The 21,959-nt window shown below is 40.1% G+C and overlaps 1 protein-coding gene across 4 annotated transcripts in view; it reads right to left on the reverse strand.

The window, feature by feature from the left end:
• The window catches only part of SLIT3 (slit guidance ligand 3), a 519,568-nt gene that overhangs the window by 232,769 nt on the left and 264,840 nt on the right, over positions 1 to 21,959 (reverse strand). The window lies entirely within an intron of this gene.

Consider the following 21,959-nt stretch of genomic DNA (forward strand, 5'->3'; position numbering starts at 1 on the left):
GAAAATTAAAGATGTAAGTTGCAATTTAAAATTCAGTGATTAAATTTTCTGACATCTGATCTCTTAAATTTTACACTTGGAGAAATAAAATTATTTACCTACCCATGTGGAAGTGAAATATCTGCATTTCATAAAAACAGACGCAGGCTCCTGACTCTATATTATACAGTCCTTTGCACAACATAAACTGTAGATGTAGTGAGGAATGGATGGTTTGTCCTGTGTGTGTAAAGTATCATACACAAAGATACCAAGATTGCATTGCAGTTTCTGGCTGCTATTAAAAAATACTAAATATATACACAGAGATAGCAAATACATTACACCCAAGTATAATGTATTTGTATAGTTATACCAGCTTCTACCCAATTATTTCCTGTGCCTAAGTTTTGGTCTAAATAGACATTTGTCACAACTCTTTTATTATACTACAATAAAGCACAGACAGCGCAAATATAATCTTTATGCACCTCTTTTAAGGATTGAGTTTGACCGACTAACATTGAGCATCTTGAATATGTATGGATTTGACAACTAGAGGAAACTTATCCTTTGCAGTTTGTATCCTAATGTAGTCTGATCTCGATGTGCATAAAAACCCATACACCCATACACCCTGTAAGGTCTACTTCAACCTGACAGATACCGGGATGCACAATCATCCTAAATGGACTTTTCTGTAGCATAAGACTTAATGCATAGTATATATACATATGTATATAGGTGAAGACATACATATTTATGCTCTGTTTCTCCCACCACCTAGCATAGATGCTAAAAACTATATATTTTTGATTGCTGGGAGGACCAGTGGCTGCTGAGAGGCTTTTTCTGAAATCCCTGGTTAATTGTGTGGGTTGTTAAAAATTCATTGCTCAACCAGAAACGATGCTACATTTCAGGGGGGATAAACTTAAAATGAGTTAAATATAATGCTGGTTGCACGACTGAGTACTTTATACTTTGCTTTATTAAGCATAAAGTTGTCACATGCTAGCATGACGAAGAGAAAGCACGGGAACTTGAGAAACACCTCTCTCTTTTTCTATGGGAAGTAAAGCACTATATATGGCCTATTTTTATTTGAGTTAGTCTATAAACTGGTGGTTTTTTGCCAAATACACTAAAATCAGCAAACAAACCCAATATTCAGTCACAAAGTCTTCTGATTAAAGGGTTTCACATGAGGTGTATTGGATTTTTTAAAAAATGCTACTCATAGATTGATTTTTGTTGAAAAAGCATAATGACAATCATATTTCCATAGGCCCAGTCAGCTGGTGCTAACAACCAGGTTTAGTCTGTGAACAACTCACCTCCGGATGCCCAGAAGACACTCACCGAGCATGACAGTAAATAGGGAAAATATTAATCAGATACACACCTTGTTTCTGTGTGCCCCATAGAAAAAATGTGCACATTCTCTGGGGACACCCACACACTTAATGCTTCTTTGTAATAGAGCTCACGTCTCCTGGTATCTATCAGGCTAAAGTATTCAGACCTGCATTAAACTCTAAGCATGAGAATTTCTTCTCAAAATGAGCACAACTAAAATTAGGTATGACTTTTTAAGACCCTTCACCTCCCATTTATTTCTTTATGTGTCAAGATGGAAATTCTCTTTCTTTGCCTCTGAAGAGCCCCCTGGTGAGAGGTTAAGCAGAGACTAGAGATTTAAGAGTTTCAAGTCTAAACAACATCTTCCTTCCAAGACAAGGCTTAAAGTTGTGAGTAAACTTCACATGAAGCTTGAAGGCAAAGGCAGGTGCTCAACTCATACTTTCATACCTCTGAAAAGAAAACTCCTGTGATGTGGGCAATGCACGGAAGAGCCATACCTAACATTTGTGGATAAGAACATCTCAGAATCGTAGAATAGTTAGGGTTGGGAAGGACCTTAAGATCATCTAGTTCCAAACCCCTGCCATGGGTTCTTCTTGCCTGAAGAAAACTAATCATGTGCAGAGAAAATGAAAATTCAACTTTGAAAAAAAGAAAGAAAAAAGGAAAAGTCAGTATTTTGGAACAGGCAGCACTTCCTGGAGGAACATGGGATGCTGCTCTCGTTTCTTCACCACTGCCATCTGGATGGAGCAGTCATACACACGGAGCACTGCTACCCCAGGCACAGATCAGCTGCTTACAGGTGAACTTAGAAAATGGTCTCAGCTAGCTAGATTTAAATGCCATCTCTATTTGTCAGTGTTCATACCCCTTCTAGAAGATCTTTTCCTCCTTAGTATTACAAACAAGGTGTTAGGCATGTAATGGTGTAATGTAATGGCGAACAAAGGTCAGACAACACAAGCTCAGATTTAAGAGACAATTTTAACATGGACAAAGTCACTTTTTATTCTTCCACTTACTCCTGCCTTTTGAAGGAACACAGCATTTACCACAGACTATCTGAAACTACCAAGTGATTCAACTGCCTCTGAAGAAAATGAGGGTTATCATATGGAAAATGTGAGCCTCTGTATTTAAGAGACAAAAGGGTGAATGGAAGCCACAGCAACTGAGCTCTGTGAAACAGCCACACAATTCATGGCACATTATAAAAGCTACAAGCCAAACCATGGACAAATAAGCACTGCCCAAATTTGAACCTCCAAATCTTTGCTACGGTACATAGACATCTAACTTTTATTTGGGTTAAAGTGCTTGTGTTAAAGCCAAAGCTCTCATGAACTAGAGACAACACACTGGACCTGGGCTGGGGATATCATCAGAAGGGTTCCTGCTCCAACAGCAGTGAGAAGAGATCGCAGCCTGGGAAAGCCAGCAGCTCATTTGTGATTGAATTACCCATTGTGACCCTCAGAGGCTCCAGGGATCCAAGATTTCCATGACAGGCAATTAGCAACGAGCAGTACCAACAGATACAAAGAGGAATTCCAGAAGATCTCGGAGAATGGAGAGAACCACTCGAGCAAGGAAAATAGTAAATGGGGATATGGGTTTGAGGTGAAGTGTGACACAGATTGATACTTAGAAAGAATACAAGAATTCATAAAACCATTTGGAGAATTAGGCATCTTTCATATGGTAGAGCTGTAATGCACAATGCTGCATGTAGTATCATAATCTGGCGAACCTTGACTAGTCTCGGTTTTCATTAAAAAGCAGGAAAATTGTGTGACTAAATTATATGCACCTGATTGATCTCTATCTTTAAAATTGATGTTTTAAAGAAAAAAATTATATAAATCACCTTTCTATGAAATGAGAAATAATGATGATTCTTAATAGATTGATATCGCTGGACAGTCTGTGGGTTGGCCAAGACACCACTTTAACTGTTTAAAACACAATTCCCTGACAGAGTATAACTCCAGCTTATCCATTTAGATTTGTACATCATCTATCATACATGAGAATAAAGTTCCAAGTAACATTTAGAATGAATAGGATTTTACAATGTTGATATTCTTTTGCCATTTGAAATCATCCTTTAAATACTGAGGTTTGGAAGTTTTGCTAACAACAATAAGGAATATTTACTTTACAAATGCATTTGAAAGAAAATTCCCAAGCAACAAAGCTGATATAATTTTAATCATGCGATTAGAATTAAGGTTTTATTTTCTTCTTAACCCAAAACTATTCTAAAACATTAAAGAAATGAATTCATGCGGGGCAAAATTTTCCAAAACAGAAATAACCTAATCTTTTACTAACATTAGTAACTACCAGCAAAAGTTCATGTTTAAAACGCTACATCTGTACTACTAGCATGCTTCTCCGTAGCACACCAACTAATCTGATGCCATACATGCTTTCAGTATTTTTCTGCAAATAGCCATCCTCACATTCATGAGAAAGAGGTCCTTCAAGCATCATCATTTCACAGTAATGAATAGTATCATCAGTGTTTTGCACTTTGTTTCAGTGATGGGGTTCTTTTTCCATTTACAAAAACTACTAAGGCCACCGGAGAGCTCAAATATTAATCTGGTTTTAATTATACTGTGACACTAGTTTAATTACTGTAACATCTTTCTACATTTTGTCCAGAATCTAGTTAAATAATTAAATAAAAGCCTGTATTAACAAGTACTGTAATAAATACTTTTCAGCTTTCTTTGTTTCTCATACTGTTCGGCATAAAAAGAAGTGTTAGAATAGCAGTGTATGAAATTACTCGGCTAACATTACAGATATTTACTGCTACAGATCCCAGATTAAGCAAGAGCCATTTCCTCATTAATAAAAGACTTGCCTATTTAGCCAGAATTAAAGGTGAAGTATTTAAAGGAATTTTCAATAGCCATCTCACAGGAAGGTAAATTCATTGTAACTTATTATAGAACTTACAGAATTGTTAGGAAGACAAAGAATTTGGTTCATTAAAACTCCAAAAGACATTTTCCTCAAACCTATTCACTTTTTTCCTAATCCAGCCTGCTGGGTCTATGCTACCAATGTGCTGCAAAGTTTAGACCCTAATCCTGCAGCTCTTCACTAACCTGCAAGAATTAGAGAGATCCTCTACAACATTTATTGTCCATCCTCCAAAACAGCCCTTATATAACTTTGGGAATGTTAACATTTCAAAGGAAAGTGACACCAAGATATCTGTGTGAAATTTCTCACATGGCAAACTAAGGTCCTTATGATTAAATTGATAAGGAAGCACCGTAAGTGGTAATAGATGCTCCTTTAAAATCATACGAATTCAATTAAATTGAAAAAATATAGATTTTTTTCAAAGTGCTTTTCATGCATTTTTCATGTTTAATTTTTACTTTCTATTGATGCTTTACTAAAATCATTCTAGAAGAGCTTGCTTGTATTAGAAAACCTAGAAAATGGATACGTTAAATTCAATATGAAATTAACTCTCAAGTGGAGTAAATCGGTGGTTCAGAACAGCAGTGACAAAGCTGCTGTGAACAAGCTGAAATCTCACTCTGCGAATTTTACAAGTGTTCCAAAATTCCTTTTTTGTTGTTTTTTCCTAAAGATGTGGTTTTGCCAAAGGCTACGGTTGAAGCATTGTGCAGAAACAGCTCATCTGCATGAAATAATTGGGCACAGTCCTACTCTCTGCTTCAGTTATCATAACCACCCTATGTTGCCAGGTTGTTAAACAAGGAGGAAGGAATATCTGATCTGGAGAGGAGACTTGATTTTAAATACATACTCCGCAGACTATTCAAAAGTATCAAGTATTTACTGTAAGTTGTATTATTACGTTAACTCACAATTCCAGCTGTTGCTGTCAAAAAACAGACATCATTCCAGCTTAATGCAAAACTCAAGTGGCAAATGAGCATGCCGACTACTCGTGCCTCTTCCCACAAGGATAAATACAACAAAACCAAGATTTCCTTTCAATATCGGGGGGGGTTACGACAATATTTTTTCTTCTTTCTTTAACTCTCATGGTTGCTGATGTAACAAACAGTGCATACCAAGCACAGAATGGCTGTCTCCATAGCAATTGGGGCAGGTTTTGCCGTTTCCCTAGTTACTCTTGACTGATAACCATCTGTTGTTCTCCTCTGCCATAGCCCCAAAGGGGAAAAGGGGAAGAAATGAGGAAGAAAAAAAAGGGTGTTAGAGAATCGGAAAGTTACTTACTATAGTGGTTTTACATTTTTCAGAGGATTTGCACTTACTTAAACCTTTATTTACTGTTATTTTCATTTGACAGGTATCAAACACCATACATAAAGAAAAGTTTATTCCTAAACGTTACTAATCATTCACTTAACTAACAGCAGGTCATACTGGGGAGTCATATTAGGAATATTAATAGGAAGTCATATCACTAGGGATGTTACTATGAAACTGTGAAAAAGCTGAAACAAAGGCACTTAGATAGAAAAAAAAATGCAGACATTTAAGCTAAATAATTGGTAGACACTTGCAATGTACACAGAGCATGGGATAGAGCAGCGCAGCATCCACTCAGCTGCTGCAGGTGGGATAGGATCACTAAGGCACTGCTACTTCCCACCTGAACTGCAACAACTGTTGGAAGTTACCTCTGTGGCTATCACTTCCCTCAAACCTTGAGGCCCTTCCTCCCCTCCAGCAAGCTTGTGTGGTGCTACAGGGAAGACACAGCGGGACCGCAGGGGCAGGCTCTCCATGCCTGCATCCTTCTTTGAGGACAGCAGCACTGCTGCACTTGCACCACAGGCAGCCTCTACGGTCCTGCTGCCCAAGGTCTGCACCAAGATATGCACCATAACAGGGTCACACAGACACACGGACCATCACGGTATTAGTTACATGGAACTAATAGCACGTAAGTCATGCTCACTTTGAAGGAAAACCAAATAAGCCTCCACAGGCAAGCTGCTATGGCAGATCAATACCGTGCAGGCAACTGGGGTTTGGGCTTTTTCCTTGAAAATGAGGCTGTGCCTATGTTCTGGGTAGTAACAAATTCATTACAGAACCAAAACGTACAAAAGAGAAAGAATGCTTCATGCTGGAATATCGACATTTATATCAGATATCAAAGACGAAGGAAATGTATTTGGAGCTCTCCTACTACTGAAGGAACTCCCCCCACTGGCTTCAGTAGGCCAGAGGACTGCAAAACACTGCAGAGCAGTACAAGGGGTAACGGTTGGACCTGATGATCTTAAAGGTCTTTTCCAACCTAATTGATTCTGTGATTTTCTGTGATCCTAAGGAGGCACTGCTCTGCTGGGTCTTATCGGCAATGGGACAGGAGATGTGCTGGACACAGATGGCACTCTTGCTGCCCTGAAGACACCACCAAAGGGCTTCCCCGCTCCTGCTAGCGGGAGCTCCAGCAGCATGGGGCTGCCTAGGGCTTACCAGGACCACGGCTAAAGATGCTTCTGGTACTGCCAGGATAATAGGTGGGATGCAGCGAAGCAGTGTGGTTATTTAACACTAAGCAAGGGTGCTGCTTAGCAAAAATCATAATTCTGTTGTTTCATTATCTATACATTTTAATTTTTTTTTACTAATAACGTATGAAATTCAGCTTTAAGAGGAAAAACCAGAGCTCCCGTGCCTTTAAGAGGCTTTGTTTTTTTCAGCAAACATGAAGATTACATGCTGAGATGGAGGCCGCGGCAGAGAGCAAGTGCAACCAACCTCGCGGTTAAGTGAAGGTAAATGGGCCCAGGGCCAGCCACCACAAGTACCTATTTTACACAGTTAGGAAGATGACAGAGCAAAAAGGAATCTTGACATTCGATTTCCAGCCATTTGTCCCCTTCAAAATCACATATTACATTAGATTAATTCCATCACCCGCAGTCATACCACAAATTGAGGTATGTTTTCAGGCTCTTAAGACAAAAATTAGGAGGAAATTATACCAAAACAGTAAATGTTGTGAGTAAAGACACAGCAGAGTGTCAAACTTGTTACATGGCTGGTAAATTTGGGCAAACCAGTAAAGATTCTTTTGGTTTGGTGCCTTTTTTTTTTAATTTGAAAATTAAGATTAATACTTAGTAGATGAATACCCAAATAATTATTTTACACTTACACACTGTGGTATCTTTGTATAACACACCAATAAATGTTTCAGGCAGATGTTGGTTTATCAGACTGTTTTGGAAAAACAAAATTGGACAGTTAAAGCTGTAAAGGGAAAAACAGGTTTAAACATCTCAGTGGCCCCTGCTTAGCACAGGCTCTGCGGCTTCTCTACAGGGTTCCAAAAAGCAGACTATTACATCTTTAATACAGCTCAGATTTTAGGATGAATACGTGGCACTCCAGATGATGAAAGGTGTGGTGGGGGATGCTTCCAGGGTTTTTTGGTTGGTTTTGCCCCTTTCCTACTCATCGAGCAACAGCAACTTGCCTTTGAGACATGAAATTTAAATTATTCTAGTAATTTCCACTGTGAAACTGGCCATTGACAAATAAGCAATGAAAAATGAGTGTTTTCAGTTATTGTAAGATAAGAAGCCATTTGACTTCACTACAGCTTTGTCTTATTCACTGCTGCCTGTCTGGGCACTATCAAAGGCAGGGATTTTGGTTTTAACATGCAAATGCTGAGGTCCACATGCAGCTCCAGATTCCAGCTCCTCATTCTGATTGCACATACCTCTGTTTTGCAAGTATGTGACTTCTTGGGCCTACTGAAAATGAGCAGCAGACCCAAGTACATCATGTAACTATGCTCCTAAGGCTGCGTCCTGGGTTCAGCAGTAGCTGTAGCCCTCTTACTGATACAAACCAAGGTCAGCAATGGACACTATAAAGACATCTGAAATTTGTTTTCCCGTGGTTGCTTCAGTGCACATGCAATGTTCTGATCCTCAGTTTTTAAGAGTGTTTGTATTTGTCACTTCTTAGCATCATATCTCATTTTGCAAGTCAGATCTGTGGTTGACTTTAATCAATACTAGATAAGCATATGGGCAGGTTTAGATGAGTTGGAGCTAAGGGTGAGAGACATTAGAATTCAACCTGAAGCTTCTGAGCTTTTAAGGCATTTACCTCAAACTTCATTCTCACTACTCAAGGCAATGAATTCAAATTCAGCATCCAAATTCCCACTAGAATTCCTTCTCTGTACTTCATTGACTCAAATTTGCTTGTTCTCCTATGTGATTTCAAACAAATAAGTTAACATAAGGTGTGCTTTGGATTTTTGCATTACCAGCTTATGCTACAACTTTAATGAACGGGTGGGTTCTCGCTGTGCACTTTGATGTATTTATTTACATTTGTACTATGCTCATAAAAATAGTACTCTGTCCTTCTCTGGGCAATCTGTGCTTACATATGTAACTTATGGAGATACATAAGTGCATTTGCTTACTCATATACGTGTAAGCAAATAACATTCTTGTTACTCTGAGAAGACTGGTAAAGGGTTCAAATAAGCGCTAAAATCTGTTGGTTTATTACTGTCACAAAGTGGGGTATCCTCATGAAACAGACTGGAAAAAAGAATCCAGTGCTCCCGAATGAGGGAAGATCCCTCACTGACAAAGCACTGACTGTCTAAGCGTGACTTCAGGCCTGAAGGGGTGTTGGGTCACCACCCCACTGGGGACTAGGAGACTACTGATGTGAAAGCACCTTTGTCACAGCCACCCCAAAACGTCAGGAGATCATTTCACGCTGGCAGGAGGTAAGCTGTGAGCAACTGCAGAATGGAGACCATTGCCTGGAGGCTGCTCTGGGCCATCCACTGTACGCACTTAGCTTTAACTTCTGCACTTCCACCAAACAGCCTTCTCCAAACTTGCAACCTTTCATTTCAGTGCTGTAAGTATTGCTTTGTCCTGTCTGCTACATGGTGAGGAAACCTCGTTTCTGCGTGTATTCAGAGCCTTGTCCAAGAGTCCTGAGCAGGCCTATCTAAGGGTGACTTCTCATTATCAGCACTGCTGAAGTCCACTCATAGACATGAAATGGTTTTCTGGCAGTTATACATGGATTTGAAGACCTATTCTTCTTCCTCCAGAAGTTGTCCATACTCAATCATCCTATGACATCTTTCATGAAGATGTCATCACACAGACTATGTGACTTGCGTTCTCCTTTGCCATCCACTCTTTTGACCAAGTCTCCACCACGTCTGGAACACTTGCAAAACACACCTACACTGTCAATGAAGCGCCTGCACATAACAAATGAAAGCCCAAAACACTTAACAGGTCATCTTCAGAACAAGGAGGGTTAGGAAAGAATAACCAAGAGAGAACTGCAGGAAAGGAAAGCAAAGGGCCTGATACACCAAATGGGAACCAAAATTAATGTTGCTTTTCATTCTCTGGGGACCAATTTTTAAATACTTTGAGAAGTGCTATGGTAATACACAGCAAATCAGATTACAGATGATGACAAAAAAGCCATTTTGTTTGATTGTTTTCAAGCCAGCCAAATTCATGTCATGTGTGAAATATTTATCACCCGGGGTAAGGACAGCAATCCATCCTGCAGATTTATGTTTACAAGCACTCCGCACAAATGCTCCTATTTGAACACCCCTATGAACCATAAGCATCCAATATGTTTGGACCAGTGCATTCAGTTTTTGTTAGCAGATCATTAACTTGGTGAACAATGTTTTATTGAAGCAATGTGGCACTGCCATGCATCCTGCAGGAACAGGGCACAGAGCATATGTGACAACTCTTCTGCATATTCACCGGGGGGGATGTGTTCCCACCTACACGAAAGCATAGGTCTATTTCTTTTAATTCATAAAAGAAAATGTCATCCATCTATTTTAGGCATTTAAGTGACTGCTGTAGTACTGCAGTCCCTTACCCTTAATGTATATACTCCTCCTCCCGTGGGTGCTCGTCTGTCAGCAGGATAGTGAGGTTTTACAGCACTGCAGGAACTGAACCCAGCACTTCCAGTTCCACTAACCTGCATCATTTCTAAATTCAAATAAGCTTCCCTGGCCTCAGGACATGCAAAGTACCAACACAGAACATAGAACAGGGAGAGTTTATATCCAAAGCGCTGAACACTACTCACTGCGATAGACAGTCACTGATAATGTTACTACTGTCATGTTTATAAAGATACAGGTGAAGCATGTGTAGCAGCACTCATGCTTTACTGAACTGCAGTACTTTAAAGTAAAAATGTCATCAAACCCCCTATTACTGGTTTCTGAGACTCTCACATAAGTTTGTATCTTGGGTAGAAGTTAAAAGCAGCCTAACAGGTGCTGAAGTCTGTCTTGCCGTTTTCCTTCTGGACTGCTATTCACTTGGAGAGATTAACTGCTGGACAAGGAATAACTTGACCCTGGATATGGAACTTCACAGTTTAGAAAGCTTCACGCCAAGGGACAACCATAACCTCCATGACAACACACATTGCAGAAAACAGGACAATAGATCACCCTCAAAGGGCTTCATTCCACCTTGCAGGAGATTTGAGTAAGGTAACTCAAAAGCCTGTATTTATCTGTAAATGCAGGACTTCCAGTGAACAGAAATGTGAAATATTCCATTTAAAACTGGTAAAACAGCATCACAAAATAACTCCATCCCAATTTAAAAAGAAAAAAAATATAGGTGGAAGATGGCTTACCATTAGAAATATTGTTGGCATGATTAACTAATTTTACACCTTTCATCTAACATCAACAGGAAATATTGCACAGGCAGTGTATATACATGATTTCCTAGAATTTATAACTTCAAGATTTTTCTCCACAAACTGCTTTTTGTTTTAAGAAGAATTTCATTCTCAAATTAACAGGTGATTTCTTAAATATCAATGATTACACATCTAAACTGTTCCTTCACGTTTACTTAGCAGCCACTGAATAATGATTCTACAAGTATGACAAAATCGAAACTATTAAAAAAGAATCTTACAAGTTAACTTAACCCATATGATCTGAAATTTCCTTGCTAGGTGGTATTTTTTATTAGTATTTTTTCTTGACATTAGTCCATAAATGTGTTCCTGGCAGAGGCAGCTGCTTCCTCTGCCAGGATTGTTTTAACAAAAAGGCAGTCATGTGCAAGAGAACTTTTACTCCCCAGCAGGATTAGGCAGCAAGTTGGGATCAAAAGAGCATAGCAGTTACCTTGCCTGACCCTTTAACCAAAATATCAACCATCTAATTCATACTGAACTGTGACAGCACTGAAATTGAATGGCCACAGAAAAGCCTTGCCCCAAAGTTTTCTTTCTTGCAATCAAAGCAACAAATCTTTTGTAAGTAGGTAAAGAGGATACCTGCACAACTGGCTTCCCAGACATTCCTCTCATCCTTCTCAGTCATCCTCCTGAGAGTGCTGCTTGCCTAACTTATTGGCAAGAGATTGCTGCTATCCCCCAGCCTGCACATTAACCCTTAATGATGCTTTCCAGCTGCTCCACAAGCAGTGAGAGCTCCACATCTTTGAAATGCAAAGTGAACTGAAGGCTGAAAGCTAAAAACCAATCCACCACCACCAACCCCCCCACCAAACCAGTCCCCATAACTGCAGTCCCCCTTCTCCAGTGAATCATTCCAGGCAAGCCTCTTGACCTCCTTGCAGCAGTTATCTTCCTTCTAAGACTGGGTTTAAAAGCAGGACCTAATCAATACCTGATGCTGTATATGACCTGAGCTTAAGTGTATAAATTGAATACAAAATAAAGCAGGTTCAAAGGTGAAACTCATGGACAGGGCTACTGAGAGGTCACAAAAGAAAGTAGAAGGAAGAAGAAGGAAAAAAGAAAACAATCTCATTTCTAAAGCTGATTTCCACACCAGAAAGATGCATTTCCCACCACACATCATAACAAGCAATTTTTAATGTGTATGAAAAAGAATAATGCACTGAAAGGTAGTGACTTGGGTGCAGTGATTTGTATGTTGTGTCCCTGGATATGCAGCAAGAACTGCTTATAGGATCTTAATGAAAACCATTAGCCTGAAGAAACCCTGTGCACCACAACATTTTTATATAGCTCTTTAGCTCATCTGTTTAAATGAGTGAAATTCTCGGGTTTAGTGGTTGTTGGAGAAGCACCATTCTAGCATTGACTGCCTTTTAAGCAACTTCTGATTGTCAGGAACTTGAGGCAGAATTATATAGGGAAATACATTGATCCTTCTAGAAAGGCTCATGTTCCTTCAAAAGAGCAAGTAAATCTTCACTTGCCATAGTAAAATAAGAGAAATAAAGAAGGATTTTAAGTGTGAAGATGGCACATTGGACAAGCTGTGTATGCATATTCTCACAGTCTTACTGCACTACTGTTCAATGATTTGGAAAAACAACTCCAAAAAGAGCATTAAAAAAACCCACAACAGACTGGAGCAGAGGTTATTTCCACATGAAGACAGAATTCTCTCATTTGTTTCTTTGACATTTATGGGACCACCAAAGGGTAAAGAAAAGCAAAATTAGATCTCACAGGGTTTTCATAGGAAAAAAGTGGAGGAAAATTATATCCTGTAGCAGAAATCAGTTGTACAAATGAGACCATCATCTAAGAGCCCTTTCCAATGCTGCTCTCTTGCATTTGCCTTGTGTCATCTGGTCTTAAACAAGAGGGGTTTTATTCTTGCCTACCTCAAAGCTACTTTACTAAAGCCATTCTCAGATTTACACCTAGACAAACAACTTTGCGCTGATTCTACTCATCTCCTAACAGATATTTGCATGTCTGAGGATTCCCTCTGTGCTCCACTTAGAGTTAGATCCGTACTTCACATTGGAAGAAAACATTGCAGATCCAAGCACAAACAGGATTTTTTAAAATAAAATGATCTTCTTAATATCCATGTAGGATTTCCATGAGCTAAGCTGCTTGTGAGGACATTTTCAAATGAAGCAGCAATTTAGCTGTTTAAAAAGACTGCATAATATCCCTTGCTGTATAAATACAGTGAACATATGTTCATATAAAACCAATTTATGATGAAAAGACTGTAAAATACAACCATACCATTACAGTTTAATTCTTTTTTTTCCCTCCGAAAATGTCTGCCTTTCAAGGCATAACAATTTTGGACTGAACTGTAATACAGGTGGCTTCATTTTGCTACAGCCGCTTTATCTCCTGGAGCCACCCAACAGCAAAATAGTGAAGCCCTGTAACAGACAGCATCACTGAATGAGAACCATAATCACTCCTTTCCATGCTCTAAATGTGGCAAGAAACTACACAGGCTTTGTAGTCGTAGTCCTTGTTCTGCTCTGGCACAGAAAGCTGCAGATGAGATGAGGACTGACAGTGGTCATGCAGCAGCCTTGCTGAGGTGGCGTCAGAAAGGGGGACATTCATCTTATTCTGTGGTCAAGGAAGAGCAGTGCAGGAAATCTATTCCCCCAGTCAATTACTGAAATGAATTTCTGAGCCTAAGTAATTGGAGAAAACAAGAATCCATTTACTTACTTGGTTTGCACCAGTGTTTTCATCACTTTTGTTAACGGGGCTAGATTAAAAATAGTAATTGTGTTACCCAGAAAAAGGGATGCAGTATTAAGCAAGAACCGAGGAGGTTTTATTCACTTTAAAAGGTAAAACAAATCCAGGAACACTCTTGCCCATTTACAAAACGCGATATCAAAACTGCATCCCAGTGAGATGGCAAAACAACTGGAGACTCCAGAGACCCACAGGATCTCAGCCTGGAAAGCCAAAAGCACTCCCTGCAGACTCCTCTCCATTCGGCACAGAACTAGCCCTGCTGGACACATCCCACAGCAAAGTGTGGCACTGCCACTGAATGAGCAGGCACCGCTCTTGTGCCAAAAGACCCTTTTTCTCCCTGGCTAAGACATGTGCTGCACTGACTGCAGAGCCAAGCTGAAACATGGGGAGAGGGGGAAGAACAACAGAACAGACAGCTCAAGCTATGGTTTTAACTTTGTCCAGCTGGAAAGGTCAAGAGGAGAAGGCAAACTTTATTCTGCTGGTGGATGGTATTTACAACCTCCATTTATTCATGGAGTCTGCACTAGAATGATATTGCTATGCTGTTTTGGCTAGAGACTGCCTAGGCTGACCTCTCCATGCCCAGCACAGCACCGGAATAATTCCATACAAAAGGTTTGCATTAAATGTAATGAAGCAAATGACAAAATCAATAAACCTGGAACGGTGCGGCTATCATAAAAATGACGTAAATTCAGAGTTCACAGTGGTTATGAAGCTATGGAGAATTATAATTAAAACCAGCACTATCTTTTTTTTTAGAATGAAAGTTCCTTTTGACAATCACAGATGAATGCTACAGGAAATCCTCAACAAATGTATTCAAAATTAAGCTATGGCACAAAGACAGCATAAATTATACAATGATAAACTGTAAGCATAGGTTAGCCTAAAAAAGTACATAATGAAGAAAATTTGATTTTCATACTTTTTCAACTGCTGTCATATCCCATTTTAATCAAGTTTCATATCAAAAGGACTGTAAGAATACCACAGGGCCTGTTTTTAAATCATGGTATTTTCTGGAGTTTGTTTCTGTCAAGGAGACTTTTGTAAGACTATTAAACCAGAAAAGGGCCAAATCTGCTATTCATTACTCTCCATCCAACAGCAGCACTGCACCACGGGTGCTGCATCAGAATTTATCTGGGCTTTATTAGGATAAAAGAATAATGAGCCCAGAAAGCACCGAGCGAGAGCTCAGCAGAATAAGCGAGCAGATAAGTAATCTCTGGGAATATCAGTTGTCACCATGACTTGTTGTAGCAGGTTTCAAACCGCAGATAAGAGATCCCATTCAGACTTGGGGGTGAGGTTCTTCTTTGTCAAGCTCTGCACACGGAGCTTATGGCCTCGTGTTAAAATTTACACACCAGTGTCACACGTAGACAAGTGAACTACACACAACTTAACTCCCCAGATGCCCCAAAATGAGTTTTCAAATATTTTTCACCTCATCAAAGAGAAAATTCACTACAACTTTAAAAAGTGACCCTCAAGCCTGGGGTTCTCACACCCAAATGCTGAACTCCAGTGCAAATGGTTCACATGGCTCTGTCAGATGGGCTGATCTTCCTGATGGGAGGCAGCACATCATGTCACACTTCAAACCCCCACTGATGACCAAGCTGCATTACTAGCAGCTATAGAAGCAGCCCTTTTAGGCAGGATCAGGCAATACATTATGCAAAATACAAAGCATAGGGCAGATCAGAACAGAATTTGAAGGAGATGGAAAGGACAACTTAGGCCTGCATGGTCCACTTCATCTTTCTTGTCATCAGCATTAGGATTTTACTAGATGAACACAGGAAGTGCAGACTTTAAATGATCCTTGAATACATTTCCAGAAAAGGAAAAAACAACTGCTATTTATGCTTGCCTTACACCTGTTAAGTAGTATTTTAAAATCAATGGTTTGCCCCCAAATTGATATTGAAAACAATATATATTATGGTGGACATACTGAATACGGAAATGTGGTAAATCAAAATTATGCATGAGCTCACTATGGAGGTCATCAGCTTTTTTCAGGAAAATGAAAACTTTAAAAATATTCAATTCCACCATACTAAATGCCACCAAATATACATCCTCCCATACTAGATACTTCTATCCTTACGTAGCTGTATTTCATAGGTAGAACACAGCAGGGAGGTATTTCAGTGCTTATTTATTGACATTTTACTCAGGGGAAAGCAACCTTTACAGTGAGGAAATCTGTTTCTCAGGAGTGATGGTTCAGCTTTTAATGAGTTGTCAGTGACAGATCCCTTGTGGCTAGCTGAGCCCACAGCCATGGGCATCCATGAAACAAATCCTTCCTGCAATGCAAGTGGACAGGAGAACAGAGCACACATCCCCTCTACTTAATGCAGCTGCTTTCATTTAAAATGAAAAATAAAATAAATCAGCAGTGTATTTTCAATCTGTGAAATCCATCTCAAGTGAAGTACTAGGGGTGGCGTAGCACATCCAACAGATTTAAGATCATTCTGTGCTGGTTAGTCCACCTGGTGTTTTATTTATGTGCAAGGGACATGGGAAAGGGGATTACCTAAAACAAAACCTGTTTTAAAAATGCAAGTATAGTCTGATCACACTCCCAAATATGACATATGTTTAAAGGCCTCATGAAACGGCTCTGGAGTTTTCCAGCATTTATCATGTGTGCTGCAGAATTTACAGGTTATCAGTCTGCACATGTTTCTGCCATTGCTCCCTGATGCTTTTGGGACCATCCCAGGTTGTTCAGGAATAAAGCCAGGAATTATCATTCCTTTTAGCAACTCTTATAAAATACAAGAATATCGTGCAGGTTGGGACCAAACCATGCAGCTCACCACGTGAAGAGCTGACATAACACTACTGCTGAGCATTTGCAAGAATGAGCTATCAAGACTGAAATGAGCTCACTAGCTGGCAAGGTTACTGCTGAGCCAGCATCTTTTATATCAGTGGACAATGCAAAAACCCCACAAAACGATCTTCCCAAGAAGGTCATTTTGAATAATGACTATTCTTACGATGTTACAAAAGATACATGCAAAAGTTTCAGGATTGTAATGTCACTGAAAACCACAATATTTCCTGACAGTCATGACAAACTGGTGAAGAGCACAGCTATTCTCACAGGGCACTGCCTGTGTGTACCATGTTCCAGAGAAACGCAGAATTAACTCCTTATTCAAGACACTTTACTCATCCTCAGCCATCCTGCATGAGGCTGTTGTGTGAGAGAAGGGATGTAGGGACAGCATTCCACACTGCAGGACATGCACCCTTGTGCACAAGACACTGCTACAGACCAGCAGGCAGTACAGATGGATGCATTGCCACTGCTGCACAAGTACAGACAAGAAGGCTGGGTCTAGTCACTGTAGGCAGAGAAGAGACTGCTGAAAAGGATGTGGTAGCAGCTATGATGTCCCTGGCATGGCTACACAGCATTTAGGTTTCCTTGCTTTTTTCTCTGCTTTTTTCTCTCACTATAAGATAGACAAAAGCAGATATTTCTAAAGATCAGGACAGGTAAATTATAAAGGTTAGTGATTCAGAACTGGAAGACAGAAAAGTGAAGGATAATATATGCCAACCTGTCCTCAGGTAGGATAGCCAGCAGCAGTTCCCAAGCCAAGCTGTGATCCACAGCCAGTCAGTCCCTGCAAAGGTGGGCCATGACTCTTAGGAGGCAAATGAAGTGCCCAGCTTCTGTGTCACCTGCCGCTGGCCCTGTGGCTGAGGCCAGCTGAAGGTGTGAAGAAATACACATTGCTGTTTCACAAACCGCCCACTCCCGGCACTCAGCCGCTGCTCGGTTAGTTACGCACATCTCACCCAACACTCTGCACTGTGCAGGGAACATGCATGTGCATTTCAATCAATCATATCTTCTTAATGAGTTAATTGTGAAGTCTGTGCTTTCCGCATTTATTCGAAAGGGGAGAACAGATGGCAACAGCTCAACCCAATATATTCATAAAATTAACTTACGCTGCAGGTGATGTTTCTCCAGGAAGGCAGCAAGTTGGTAACGTGTTATTTTAATGTCATAATAATACTGCATTACAATGGAATTTCTAGGAAATCAAATGTGATGGCCACAGAGATCTCTCTTGAATTCATTATGGTCACTACCACAATGAATACCAATTATAGGACACAGAAAGGAAAACACTGTTGGAATACATTGAGAGCAGTGTGAATTTACAAATAAGGAGAAGGAAAATGATTTGCAAATCCTTAAGGCTGAAATAACACAATCTTTTCACACCCTAAAGAATGCAAAAGACTTGTCTAACAAGGATTTCCAAATAGCTGTTTCACTACCTCTGACCTGTTTGCCAGCCCTGAAAACACTCACAAATACCAGCTGAGATCAAAGCAACCTGAAATCTGTTCTGTAATAGAAATATATCCTTTCTTTAAATGTTCATGCATTTGTAGTTAAAACATACTGTGCCTTTCATGCACATCATCAAATACAGACACATGTTGTTCAGCCTATTGAAAGGCACATAAGCAAATACACAAGCCAGGATGTGATAATCAATTCTCCTCTGCTTTTATTTGAGGCCAACCACTGATTTCAATAGACTTATGCCAGATTTTACACCAAACAAGTGCAAAATCTGGCCAACTGTTTATCTTCCTCCTTTTGTTTTATTTTACCACTGACTGCAACACTAACACTGAATACTGTGCACAATAGTCAAGAAACTAAGGCCAGGAATTTCAGAGGGCTCAGGATAAGAGTTTCCCTGGAGAACCCAGCATCAAGGAGTTAAGTTTTCTAGGCAACATTTCATTAAGATATACTGCATATTTCTGTATGGCAAATAATTCACCATCACTTGCTTTCTGCCAGGGAAATGGCTACACACAAATCAATCATTATTTCCTTGGGTTTGTTCAGTATTTTAACTTGGCAGGTCTGTTTAATTATTTCTATTCTATGGCTGAATGGCAAAAATTACAAATATGCTCTGCGGTGCTGGTGATGATGGATAAAGCATGAACAATTTGGTATTTTATGTAGGTGAATGTAAAAGACTTCTCAATGTAAAGAGCAAGTTCAGCTTTTTCCACAACCTGAATGTGCAATCTAGATGTTTAATTTTTGGAAAAGTCACCTGGATTGATGCTAATAGTAGCTGCATGCAGAAAAAGTAAAGAGTATCTTCTAAGAAAAGCCATTTCACAAATAAGAAACTCAAACTAATAGTCACAAAACCATTTTACAGTACTTGCAGAGCTCTGATTTTTTTACATTGCATTGGTAATGCAGCCACTAGGAAAATAAATGTGTACTGACTTCCAGAAGTGTTAAATGTTACATATGTGCTGCTGCATTTTTTAAAACCATCTAAATGCTTACTTTCTTCCTCCAAAGAAATCTTTAGGGCTATAAAGAAGGATATTACCCACAATTTCCTAAGTGGCCCCAGGACGCCAGAAAAACAGCTTGCAGGTCTAGTAATATGAGCTATTATCTTATGTGCCACTGAGAAATATTTAGACAGAAATGCAATGAGCCTGTATTATCATGACAGATGAACCTGTTAGCTCATGTTTTTTTTCTGAATCTCAGTGCTACAGAATTCTCTCTTATAGTCAAAGCCTCCAAAAGGAAAAAGGCAGAAGCTGAATATGCACAGAAGCGAGTTCCAGTGAATCAAGAGCAAGGAATGGCAGCAACTTCCCACAGAAAAAAAGCAGTAACTGTGATTTCACATGGCTCTAGCTCAGTGTGGGGCTCAAACAGGGTGTCCACACTGTTTGGTCATCTGCCCCTCTGCTCTCCTCTGCACTGCACACGTATTCATGGTTTCCTTTCAGTGAATTACTCAGTTTCCTTGGCTGAGAGATGCTGATGTCAAAGAACTCATACACAGCAGCATGTGAACCTTACAGTATGGACACAGGCCAGTTCTTAACACCCAGCCCTGCCACCAGCACATGCTCCTGGATGTGGATCACGGATGCTACATTGACACAGACACCAACACCAATCTGTGCACTCTGCTATATGCAAGATGTACATTTACACCCTCACTGCTTACAGAAGTAGCTTTTCCTTCAGTCTGAAAGGTGCAAGATGGGAATGGGTGACAAAGGAGTAAAGGCTTAGAGGAACAACCACCAAAATCCGACCAGTTTAGTTTCTGCTTGGTGGTAAGCCTTGGGCTATTGATTTTCCTTACCGCAATGCTGCAAGGCAAAGGAATAAACTGTCAAGAGATGGTAAAAGGACACAGGGCAGCAACTTGCCAGAAGGGCAATACTTTGAAATCTGCCCTTTGCATTTCTTATGGGGAAATGATCCCTGCAAGCACAACAAGCCCTGATATCATCATACCTCCAAGAATCACACACCCACAGTGCTTTGTGACCCCCATGAAGCTGGGCTGGTTATGGTCAGGCTTCACAGTCCTGAAGAGAGCACAGGAAGAGGAAGAGCTAGGAGCATACTGCCAACAACCACAAGCAACACCTTGAAAGAATGGTTGCTGCTGTTATAGGATCTTGATCTGAGTCAACCTTTGCATGTTCCTATCTGGGAATGTGGCTAATCCAACAGGAACTGCAGGAATGCCTCATCAGGGAAACACTCATTTGAATGCTAAAATGTGATACAAGCAGGGCAAACGTGCAGAAATCCTAGAAGCAGCCCTATATATTTTGATGATGGAAGGCCAGGGCTGACAGTGCTGAGTTAGCCCAAAGCTCAACAAGACCCAAACCCATAGACTTTAATTCCTGAAATGAATGTGCTTTCTTAGGGCTAGATTCCTGCAAAAAACATTTCCTGTTCTCCGAGTAATAAGTAACAGAAATTGAATACAGGTGTGTACTGCAAGCTGGCCCTCGCCTGCCCTTTCTTGTTCAGCTCTTTTAGGCCTCCTGAGCAGTCTATTCTACAATATGTTCAAATTTTCAGTTTACATCAAATTCCCATATAAATTCATTATTCCTAATGGACATTATCTGCTAACGATGCTTCCTAAAAGATGTATAATCATTTCTATATTTTAGTTATAAATAGACTTCCTCACTCTTTGTGTGCAGGTTCTTCCTTTGATTTTATAGTCAAACAGTAGAAAACACTTCATACAAAAATAATTCACATAACAAAATTTCCCTCACTTGGGAGTTTTGAAACCTCATCTTGCCAGCCTCTGCTCTGGGTTTGTCCTCTGCAAAAGCACTGGCCTTCCTGACATTTACAACCTCTTCCTTCTAGCACAGCCCTTATGCCATCCCATCTTCCTGGGCTCACTGCTTTGCTAAGGGAAGGACAAAAGATAGAAAGGTTTTATCGTTTAAAACAAACAAACAAAAAAAAAGCATGGTGGGAAATAGCCTGAAACATTGCTTTTTATAGCACTTCTTTCTTTCCTATCTTAATATTTGTTTTTTTCAATGACCAAGACTTTCTCTGTACCAAGCCACTGCTGCAGCCCTGGTGATTGAGGGACATCACCAAAGGCTCCCTGGCTTGGCACATGCAGCAGCACCTCAGCACCCCTTCAGTTCCAGATTTGCTTTCCACCAGTATATTCCACCCGGACAGAGCTGCCACATTGTGCTGCTTGGCACCCACCGGAATTCACACTGAGTCCTTAGGCTGCATATTTCACAGGCTGCATCCAAAAAACATTCATGCCCTAGCTTGGACTATTGCATCAACTGCTTGTTTTTTCCCTGAGGGAAGCTTTCCAAGCTGCTGTTAAAGACAGCATCATTCTGGAGACTTCTGCATGTTCTAGCGCTTGCTGTGTCCCTATTATAATATCTAGAGTTATTATTTTTCTCAGAACATTTGGACACTTTATGTAGAAACTAGACTGTGAAGCCATGTTAAATGTCAAGGTATGAAAACAGACAATTCCATTCCACCCTGTCCCCATATGAATTTTAAAGATATCTAGAAATGATTGGGGTGTGGGGGAGAATATATGACTACACATCTTCTGTCTAAAACTCTCCAGAATCCCTCAAAAACATGCTTTAGAAGGTGAAAGAACTCTGAGACACCACAATAAATCTGCAAAGTGATAACCATAGAAACGGCCAGCCCTGCTGCTCTC

This window comes from Pezoporus occidentalis, unplaced genomic scaffold (assembly GCF_034315485.1).
Source record: "Pezoporus occidentalis ecotype Australia unplaced genomic scaffold, CSIRO_AGI_Poc_V1 ctg33, whole genome shotgun sequence".
Classification (NCBI taxonomy): Eukaryota; Metazoa; Chordata; class Aves; order Psittaciformes; family Psittacidae; genus Pezoporus; species Pezoporus occidentalis.